This window comes from Capsicum annuum, chromosome 4, assembly GCF_002878395.1.
Source record: "Capsicum annuum cultivar UCD-10X-F1 chromosome 4, UCD10Xv1.1, whole genome shotgun sequence".
NCBI lineage: Eukaryota > Viridiplantae > Streptophyta > Magnoliopsida > Solanales > Solanaceae > Capsicum > Capsicum annuum.
This window is the reverse complement of record NC_061114.1, coordinates 90,861,843-90,872,835: the sequence shown is the minus strand read 5'-3', so window position 1 is coordinate 90,872,835 and position 10,993 is coordinate 90,861,843. Positions and strand designations below refer to the sequence as shown.

The 10,993-nt window shown below is 24.9% G+C and overlaps 1 non-coding gene across 1 annotated transcript; it reads right to left on the bottom strand.

Annotated features, from left to right (window-relative positions):
* Positions 1-1,043: 1,043 nt before the first annotated feature.
* On the bottom strand, positions 1,044-1,128 carry LOC124898331. Its single transcript, XR_007055304.1, has one exon. It is a non-coding gene; the product is annotated as a small nucleolar RNA Z196/R39/R59 family (small nucleolar RNA).
* Positions 1,129-10,993: the final 9,865 nt, after the last annotated feature.

The following is a 10,993-nucleotide window of genomic DNA, read 5'->3' as shown; positions in this document are numbered from 1 at the left end:
TATGTCTATCGAAACGGTTTTAGTGGCTATGAAGACGGTTTTACAACTGTCGCCATAGCCTTTTTTTAGGTCTATTAAGGGTATTGGGGTCATTTTGTCCTCCATTATGTAATAAGGCTATATATAGTCTCTTTTAGGTCTTTTCTCTTTAGTTTTTGAATAATGAATAACACCCTTAGTGTAGGGCTTGGAAAAGCCATTAGTGTAGGGCTTGGAAAAGTCATTATTGATCTTTGCTTAGAAATGGTGGTTTTAAAGTGGAGTTGATTCCCTTAGCGGTCGCCGTAAGAAAATTGGTGTTTGTTGTTGCGAGTTTAAGGGTCTTATCCTTTAATACACGATTTGGTTCTTATTTCTTCGTAACTTCTTATGTCTTCTTATCTATCCCTTTATCTTATTGCATTTGTGTGTTTATGTTTTATCTTCTTATTCTCGGATTCTTTGTGTTGCTACCCATGTTTGTTCTGTATCTTGTTCTTGGTTTTCTCTTATTGTTCTTGGCTGGTTTGTGTTTAGTATTTTGTCCCTTATCAAAATGGCTACTAAGTAGCTGTTTGGCCATGAAAACTATTTTTTTTTGAAGTTGGAGTTGAAAGTTGAGTTGTGTTTGGCCATGTCTTTTTGAATGATTTTTTTAGACTTTTGAAAAATCTTTTTTAAATATGATTTTATGCCCTCAACTTTTAAAAACTATCAAAATCACACAACTACTAATTTACCTACTAACATGCAACCAAATGTGGTTCTTATACACAGACACTTTCATTCCTCGAACCAAGTTTGCATTAACAAAGAAAATAGCACTCGAGAACAAAGATTGACAACTAATGACTCTCTTAACAAGCATCGGAATTACAGGAGATAGAATGATTGATTTGGAGCATTTGTTAAGGCGTATTGTTAGACGCATCATTTGTTTTTTGATCTGGATCTTCACTAGGTCCTCGCTTATTCTTAAATAACTTTCCTATTTTCCCAATTGCAAGAATTAACTCAAGTTGTTGAAACAAAATTGAAGAAAGACAATGCAAAAATATCTCAGATGCAATCTCAGTCGAAAGATGATGATATTTTTATGTTAATCACTGTTCAATCGGCAATTATGAAAAAAAATCATCATTGATTACATCAATGACTATAACATTTAAAACTTTTAAACATTATGAGAGCTTTGTGTAAAAATTTTAAAAATTGGGGTTACATGTAATAATAATAAAAGTTGAAATTGGAGTTGAAAAATAGTGAAAACAACAAAAATTTGTTTTCACTTTTGAGAAAACAATTTTGGAATAATTTTTGAAATTTTCATGGCCAAACACCACAACTTTAATAAAGTGAAAAAAAAAAATCCAGAAAAAAGAAAATATTTTTTTATGGCCAAACGGCCTCTAACTTTATTTTCACTTTTTTCACTTTTACTTCTCTCAAAAAAAATTAAAAACAGCTTCAATTTATACACATGACTAAACACAGCTACAAATTTCAATTTCAACTCTAACTCCAATTCAACTCCAAAATTTTTTAGATTTTCATGGTTAAACACCTACTGATTAGTTTAGTTATTAAAACTTTACCTCCCTGTAGTTTAATTGAATTTACTTTGTTTTATGTGATTAACTCAATTTTAATAATTGTAAACATTGGATGCGGGGTAAGTTTTTTCCACTTCAGACTATCGATGTATTTGGTATGAAAAGAATATTTTTATTTATTTAAAAAAATTTATTTGTTTATTTGTTTGATAAGTAAAAAATATTATTCTAAAAATAATTGTATATAATGTAGACATTGGCATATACAAAAAATTTTATAAGCAATGTTGATATTTAGAAAAATTGATTTAACAACATTGTATGAATAAAAAGCTATTTAAAGTATACTAACAAAACATATATAAATAAAGTAAATTACTACTACTCTTCTCGACAAATTTATATTTTGAAATATTCAAATAGACTGATTGAAGAGTTATTTTTTCATTTTTAAGAAACTTAATTTTCTATAAAGTTGACCAACTGAATACTGAAAAATGAAAATGAAAAATACTTTTCACCATCTTGAATATCCTGTACTTCAATTATTAATCTACCTAAATCACTAGGCAAAAATCGGGAGAAGTTCACAAATGATTGTGAAAGAGGTTGGTCTTAGAATTTTTTAATTCAATAAAAAAGTTCAATAAGAATAGCTTACATTTAAGTTTAACGAAAATTAGTTGGATAAATTACCCTCCAAACAAAGAAAGAAATTGCACGGGAGAAGTATGTCTCACTTGCGAATATATTTACTCTAGCTATAGAAGTTTAACTCTTTTCTTTGAAATTCATTTGGTTTTGAACTTTAGAAATATATACGCCTCTACCCTATTTTTCCGAGTATTTATTTCTGAACTACTAGAAATAGAATTGAAAAACCAACATGGGTTGTAGTGCAGCGGATGGGGCTGCTCCACCCTCAACCAGAGATCGAGAGTTTGACTTTGGGCATGGAGAAAACTCTGCTGCGAGTGCTACCCCCCCCCCCCCCCCCCGGAATAGGACCCTACACGGCGTGAATTCGGATTAATCGGGCTCCAATACGGATACCGAACACTGAACGGAAAACAAAAAAAAAGAAATAGAATTGAATTTGAGGGTCGAAATCGACAAATATGGTCGATTTCATTAAAGGAAATATCGAGGTCAATGAGACAAACTCTACAATGTTAAATCAATTCTAAATGAGCTACAACGTCAACAGCATAGTAATTGTATATAAAAATAGCCACGTGGAGTTTTTAAGATAAATGTTGATAAGATTGTAATAATAATGAGTTAAAGATTACAAACATTTGAATTTGAAAATATATTATCCTTTATTAGATTTTTTTTTCATTAGCGTAAAAATAGAAACTCATGGTTAAAGAGTTCTAAATTTGTATTTATCTCTTTTAAAAATTCAAATAAATGCTACAAAATTATCTAAATATAAATTTATTTAAATATTAATAAAAATAAAAATATAATAATAACACTAAGAATAAATAATAGCATGTAAAGGTAGTAGTAGTAGCGTGTAGTATGTGTAACAATAATAATAATTAAGCAAATAAATAAATAGCAATAACAATACGTAGTTGTAATAATTATAATAATAAATAAAAATAAATAAACAATAAATACTGCTCACGCAGTTGAAGCAGTAGTGGTTGAATCCGAATAAAAATTAAAATAACCACCATTTTATCCAAAGGCTACTTTTTATTCACAACTACAAGATTTTGCTTTTTTATTTTTTAAAATTCATATTTATCCAAATTAATATCCTAATCAGTTAATTTTTTGAATTTAAATTTAAATGAAATTCGAGTTGGAATAAAATTCTACTACTTAACTTCTTCTGTATATACTTCTACCATTATTTATAATGCTAAGCTTTCTTCTTTTACTCCTTCATATATTTATCTCTTTAAAAATTCAAATAAATACTATAAAACTATCTAAATATAAATTTATTTAAATATTAAATAAAAAATAAAAATATAATAATAATACTAATAATAAGTAATAGCATGTAAAAGTTGTAGTACTAGCGTGTAGTACGTGCAACAACAACAACAATAATCATAAAAATAATAATAATAGTTAAGGAAATAAATAAATATTAGTGACAATGTGTAGGTGTAATAATTATAATAATAAATAAAAATAAATAAATAAATAATATACGTAGTAGAAGCAGTATTGGTTGAATCTAAATATAAATTAAATAACCATCATTTATCCCCTTTGTAATTCTCTGTGGGCTCCTTTTTATTCATAACTACAAGTTTTTGCTTCTTTATTTTTTAAAATTTATGTTTATCCAAATCAATATCCTAATCAGTTCATTTTTTGAACTTAAATTTAACTGAAATTCGAGTTGGAATGAAGTTCTACTACTTAACTTTTCCTATATATACTTCTACAATTATTTATAATGCTAAGCTTTCTTCTTTTACTCCTTCATGTATTTATCTCCTTAAAAATTCAAATATGTGCTATAAAACTATCTAAATATAAATTTATTTAAATATTAAATAAAAATAAAAAAATAATAATAATACTAATAATAAATAATAGCATGTAAAAGTCGTAGTACTAGCGTGTAGTATGTGTAACAACAATAATAATAATATTAATAATTAAGTAAATAAATAAACGCTAATGACAATATGTAGGTGTAATAATTATAATAATAAATAAAAATAAATAAATAAATAAATAATAATACATAGTAGAAGCAGTAGTAGTTGAATTTAAATATAAATTAAATAACCATCATTTATCCCAATTGTAATTCTCTGTGGGCTCCTTTTTATTCACAACTACAAGTTTTTGCTTTTTTATTTTTTTAAATTTATATTTATCCAAATCAGTATCCTAATAAGTTCATTTATTGAACTTAATTTAAATAAAATTCGAGTTGGAATGAAGTTCTACTACTTAACTTTTCCTATATACTTCTACAATTGTTTATAATGCAAAGCTTTCTTTTCCTATATACTTCCACAATTGTTTATAATGCTAAGCTTTCTTCTTTTTTTTTAGGGGGTTTTATTTTATAAGTTATTATTTACTGCATTCTTCATATTCTATTTTTGTTTTAACAATTTCACTTTTTATATACAGATAAATGGTGGTGGTATTATACGCAAATCTATTTGTCTAGCTTGAATTCAATTAAGTAATAATTTTTATTATGATTTTGTTTGTTTGATTTTGATAAAAACAAATATAAAGAGATAAGTTGTATTAATTATCCTCATTAATTTTTCTCTGATTTTAAGTGTTGGTGATGGAATTTACTTATGAGTTTGATGTGGTATATTTGTTCTTGATGCTTATTTTCTCAAGATTTTTTTTACTTACTCATAAATCTAAGTTCCAAAATTTTCTCATTAATATTGTTCGCAGTAACACTAGCAGCAAAAATAATAGTGATACTTCTTAGTAATACTTAGAAATGTAAGAAATTATACTTTTAAATTTGATTTTGAAATGAACATTTTTAAATTATGACAGAAAAAGTATGCAAACGATAAAATAATCTATTTAATTGATTTGATTTGTTTTGCCTTTCCTTATAATCATAGCAATGTTTGATATATATTCGAAATTTAAATTGAATTGTTTAGTAGTTGACATATAATTATTCATATATCAAGATAAAACTGAATTTTATCTAAAATTGTTTGAATGTGTTTGTATAGATTAATTTTTAAAATAATGTAACGTGTATATGTTAACTTACTATTTTACATTACAAAATACGCAAATGTTAAGTATGAATTTCGACATGAAAACAATTAACTACTGAGACTTCATACTGATGAGGTAATTGTGAATTTTAATGAATGTTTAAATAATATTGAATCAAGATTTTACTTTTCAATAGAAAATTATATTTTAAAATTAAGTAAGGTGATAAGTTAGTAAAGTATTAATTAAGAATAACAAACTTATGACCTGTGTGCAAAGGAGGGGGGAGGGGGGGTGTAGATATATGGTGAGTATTAGAATCTCTCTCTATATAAAAACAAAACTAAAACAAGATGTCAAGTGACAACATATAAAAATAGTCATGTGGCAGTTTTTAGGATAAATTTTAATAATATTATAATAATAATGAGTTAAAAGATTAGAAACATTTGAATTCGAAAATATACTATTCTTTATTAGAAAAAAAAAATTCACTAGCTTAAAAATATAAACTCATGGTTAAAGTGTTCTAAATGAACTTTTACTCTTTCATGTATTACTCTTTTAAAAATTCAAATAAATGATATAAAACTATCTTCATATAAATTTATTTCAATATTAATAAAAAATAAAAACATAATAATAATACTAATAATAAATAATAGCATGTACAAGTAGTAGTAGCAGCAGAATGTAGTATGTGTAACAACAAACAACAATAATAATAATAATTAAGTAAATAAATAAATAGTAGTGACAATATATAGGTGTAATACTTATAATAATAAATTAAAATAAATAAACAATAAATACTGTTTACGCAGTAGAAGCAGTAGTAGTTGAATCTAAATATAAATTAAAATAACCACCATTTATCCCAATTGTAATTCTCTTTGGGCTTCTTTTTATTCACAACTATAAGTTTTTGCTTCTTTATTTTTTAAAATTCATATTTATCCAAATCAATATTCTAATCAGTTAGTTTTTTTTTAATTTAAATTTAAATGAAATTTGAGTTGGAATGAAGTTCTACTACTTAACTTCTTCTATATATGCTTCTACAATTATTTATAATGCTAAGCTTTCTTCTTTTACTCTTTCATTATTTATCTCTTTAAAAATTTAAATAAATGCTATAAAACTATCTAAATATAAATTTATTTAAATATTAAATAAAAATATAATAATAATATTAATAATAAATAATAGCATGTAAAAGTAGTGGTACTAGCATGTAGTATGTGTAACAACAACAACAACAATAATAATAATAATGCTAAAAATAATAAAGTAAATAAATAAATAGTAGTGACAATACGTAGGTGTAATATTTATAATAATAAATATAAATAAATAAATAAATAAATAATACGTAGTAGAAGCAGTAGTGGTTGAATCCAAATATAAATTAACTATCATTTATCCCAATTGTAATTCTCTTTGGGCTCCTTTTTATTCACAACAACAAGTTTTTGCTTCTTTATTTTTTAAAATTCATATTTATCCAATCAATATCCTAATCAGTTTATTTTTTGAATTTAAATTTAAATGAAATTCGAGTTGGAATGAAGTTCTACTACTTAACTTATTCTATATATACTTCTACAATTATTTATAATGCTAAGCTTTCTTTTTTTTTTTTTTAGGGGATTTTGTTTTATAAGTTATTATTTACTGCATTTTTCATATTCTATTTCTTGTTTTAACAATTTCATTTTTTAAATGCAGATAAATAGTGGTGGTATTATATGCTAATCTATTTGTCTAGCTTGAATTCAACTAAATAATATTTTCTATTATGATTTTGTTCGTTTGATTTTGATAAAAACAAATATAATGAGATAAGTTGTATTAATTATCCTCATCAATTTTTCTCTGATTTGATGTGGTACATTTGTTCTTGATGCTTATTTTTCTTAAATTTTTTTTAATCTTACTCATAGATCTAAGTTTCAAAATTTTCTCATTAATATTTTTTGCAGTAACACTAACACAAAAAATAATAGTGATACTTCTTAGTAATACCTAGGAATGTAAGAAAATATACCTTTTAAATTTGATTGAAATGAGTATTTTAAAATTATGACAAAAAAAGTATGCAAACGGTAAAATAATCTATTTAATTGACTTGATTTGTTTTGCCTTTCCTTATAATCATAGCAATATTTGATATTTATTCGAAATTAAAATTGAATTGTTTAGTAGTTGACATATAATTATTCATATATCAAGAAAAACAGAATTCTATCTAAAATTGCTTGAATGTGTTTGTATAGATTAATTTTTTAAATAATGTAATATGTACATGTTAATTTACTGTTTCACATTACAAAATACGCTAATGTTTAGTATGAATTTCGACATAAAAACAATTAACTATTGAGACTTCATACTGATGAGGTAATTGTGAAATTTAATGAATGTTTAAATAATATTAAATCAAGATTTTACTTTTCAATAGAAAATGAGAAAATACCCTATTACCCCCTGGACTATACTCAAAACGGTTGTGACACACCTCAACTTATAGGGGGTCCTATTACCCCCCTGAACTAATTAAAAGTGTAACTTTGACACCTTTAGTGCCTATGTGGATACTTTAGTATGTTGTGCTATGTATGCGCCACGTAGGCACTAAGGGTGTCAAAATTATACTTTGAATTAGTTCAGGAGGGTAATAGACCCCTTTTAAGTTGAAGTGTATCTTTGCCATTTTGAGTATAATTCAGGGGGGTAATAGTGTATTATCTCATAGAAAATTATATTTTAAAATTAAGTAAGGTGATAAGTTAGTAAAGTATTAATTACGAACAACAAACTTATGACCTATGTAGAAAGGAGGGGGGAGGGGGGTAGATGTAAGGTGAGTATGAGAATTTAATTTAAAAATAAAATAAAGTAAATAAATTATATTCAAAAATATTATTAACAAATTTAGACATTTTAAGAATTGTGAAAAAATAACAGAAAAGAAAAATATAAGGAATAAGATTTTATGATGTATTAAAGAAAAGTAGCGGACAATTATATTAAGTCAAGTGACATGCTAATTAAAAGTTAAATATTAATATTATATTCGTTACATATCATTCAAAATTGATACTACTTTCTCCGACTCAACATAGCTGACATCTTTATGCACGAAAGCAAGCCCAAACATCATAGTTATAAAAAAAATAGTTGACATATTTACTAAATATTTGTCTCAAAATAATTATCAATTTAAAATATTAAAAAATAATTAAATATTTTTTCTTAACTCTACCTCATCATTAATTATTTTAAAATTAATGAATATTGAAGAATTGAAACAAGTGTTTGATATTCTTCTTCTTCTTCCTTTTAATGTTACAATATATGTAGTTAATTCAAAGTCAAATTAGATAAAAGTAATCAAATTAAAATACAGATAGAAAAATGTAAATCGAGGTTTTCTTTTTTGTGTGGGGGGTGGGGTGGGGTGGGGTGGGGTGGGGGATCCAAACTAATTTTGAGAATATAATAAAGTAATTAGATAATGCACATATTATTATTTATAATTTTAAAAGAAAAAGATGGACGAACAATAGAATAAAAATTTAAATTATTTTTGACATTTTGAAATATATAAAATTATAAACAATATAATAGAGAAAAATATGAAACACAAAGATTTTTTTTACAATTACATGATGGTTTTTACCCATGTAGATTTCATTAGAGGTGGAAAAGGGGTAGAATATTAACAACCTAATATTTTTTTTAATAGTGATAATATAATAAAAAATATAAAATATTTTTTTTATAATTACATGATTGTTTTTTTCATATATCTTAAGTTAGAGTTGGGGAGATTGATGTGGGTGGGCTTTAGAATTCTTTTTTGCACATTTTATTAAAAAATAATATGATAGAATTATAAATAATATAATAAAGAAAAATACGAATCATATATTTTTTTAGCAATTACATGATTGTTTTTACTCATATAGATTTAGTTAGAGGTGTTTTAGGGGGGGGGGGGGATATTAAAAACCTAATATTTTTTATTGTGATAGTATAATAAAGTAAAGTATGAAACATAATTTTTGTTTGCAATTACATGATTATTTTTTTCTGTATAATTTAGTTAGGGTGAAGGGGGGACTGCATAGGTGAGGTTGGAGGCAGGTGGTGGTGGGGAGGAGGGGGGAGGGTAGAGTTTTATCTTATTTTTTATTTTTAAAGTTGATATTGGGGAGGGGGAGGGGGAGAGATAGAGGTGGAGGTGAGGGGAATAATTCTTTTTACACATTTCATTAAAAAATAATATGATAGTTGAACTTGTTTTAAGGTTATATGAGTAATATGGTTTAACATGATCGAATGAAATATTTCAATACGAAGTGATTAGAAATAATATTTTAGTATTATCCGCGCATTGCCCGGGTACGTATACTAGTTATCTGTTAAAAACATTAGATTCAATACTAAGTAGGAATTTAGTCATGAAAATAAAAAATGTTTTTACTTTATTTGGAACTTTCGAGTTGGAGTTGTGTTTGGCATATTTTTGCAATAAATGTTCAGTTATTTAAATGTATTTAAGAAAAACAGAAAATATAATTTGAAAATAAAATATAATTTAAATGAAGTTATTTTATTTAAAAAAAAAGAATTAAAAAGTGAAAATAAGTTTTTTGTGTTCCAAATTTCAAATACAACTTTTCACGTCCAAAGAATAATTTTTGAATAAAGTGAAGTAATTTTTCGAAATGAAGTAAAAAAATTTATGGACAAATGGGCCTAAAGATCCATCAAAAAGATTTACAAACTACCAAAGAATGCAGAGCAGTGAGTGAGGTTGTTCCCTTTTAACTAGAGGTCTGTGTTCGAGCCCTGGATATAAAAAAATTCTTAGTAGAAATCGCTACCCCTTGAATAAGGCTCTACCCGGTGCGAATCCGGATTAGTCAGGCTCTAATACGGGTATCGAACACCGGATGCGAAACAAAAAAAAAAAATCTACAAAGTTTATTAAAGTTTAAAACTTCATATATACTATTCTAAAAGGGGAAAGTCACTTCCTTGAAAATTGGATTACTATTATGCCCTTTATTAAGTTAAAACTAGTGAAATTATCCTCGTTTTCTGTGGCTATAAGAAAAATTAATGAACTTATATATTATTACTTCTTTTATATATATATATATATATATATATATAATTTTTAAATTGATAATTTCTTATTTTAATAATTAGTATAAAATATTTATATACATCTTTAAGACAACATAGTTCTTTGTCTTCCGAGACATGATATGTTTTTTCATATTTTTTCAATATACATAATAAAAATTATTTGCATCTTCTTAAGTACACAATATTCTTATATACACAGTAAATAAATTATTTACGAAGGTGAAGTATAAGAAATAAGAGAACACATTTTTAAATAAATATATATTATATTATGTCAATTTTTTTTTATTTTACTTTTTCATTTTTTAGGAATACTTGATTCTCTATACAAATTCTAATTTTTTTCTTTTTTAAAAAAAAAAGTTTTTGAACTTCTTTACTGTGTTTTTATTATTACATTTGTTTATTATAATTTTTAACATTCAATAAATATTTTTTAGAATTATGAAAATAAAGCATACAAGAGTCATGAATAGTATTTAAAAGTAAGAATTAAAGTAAAACAAAGAGATATGAGTTATAAATAATTTGAATATATAACTTTACTATACATTAAATACATTATCATTATGTATTAATTTATTTGTTGAAATAAATTAATGAATGATGAAAGC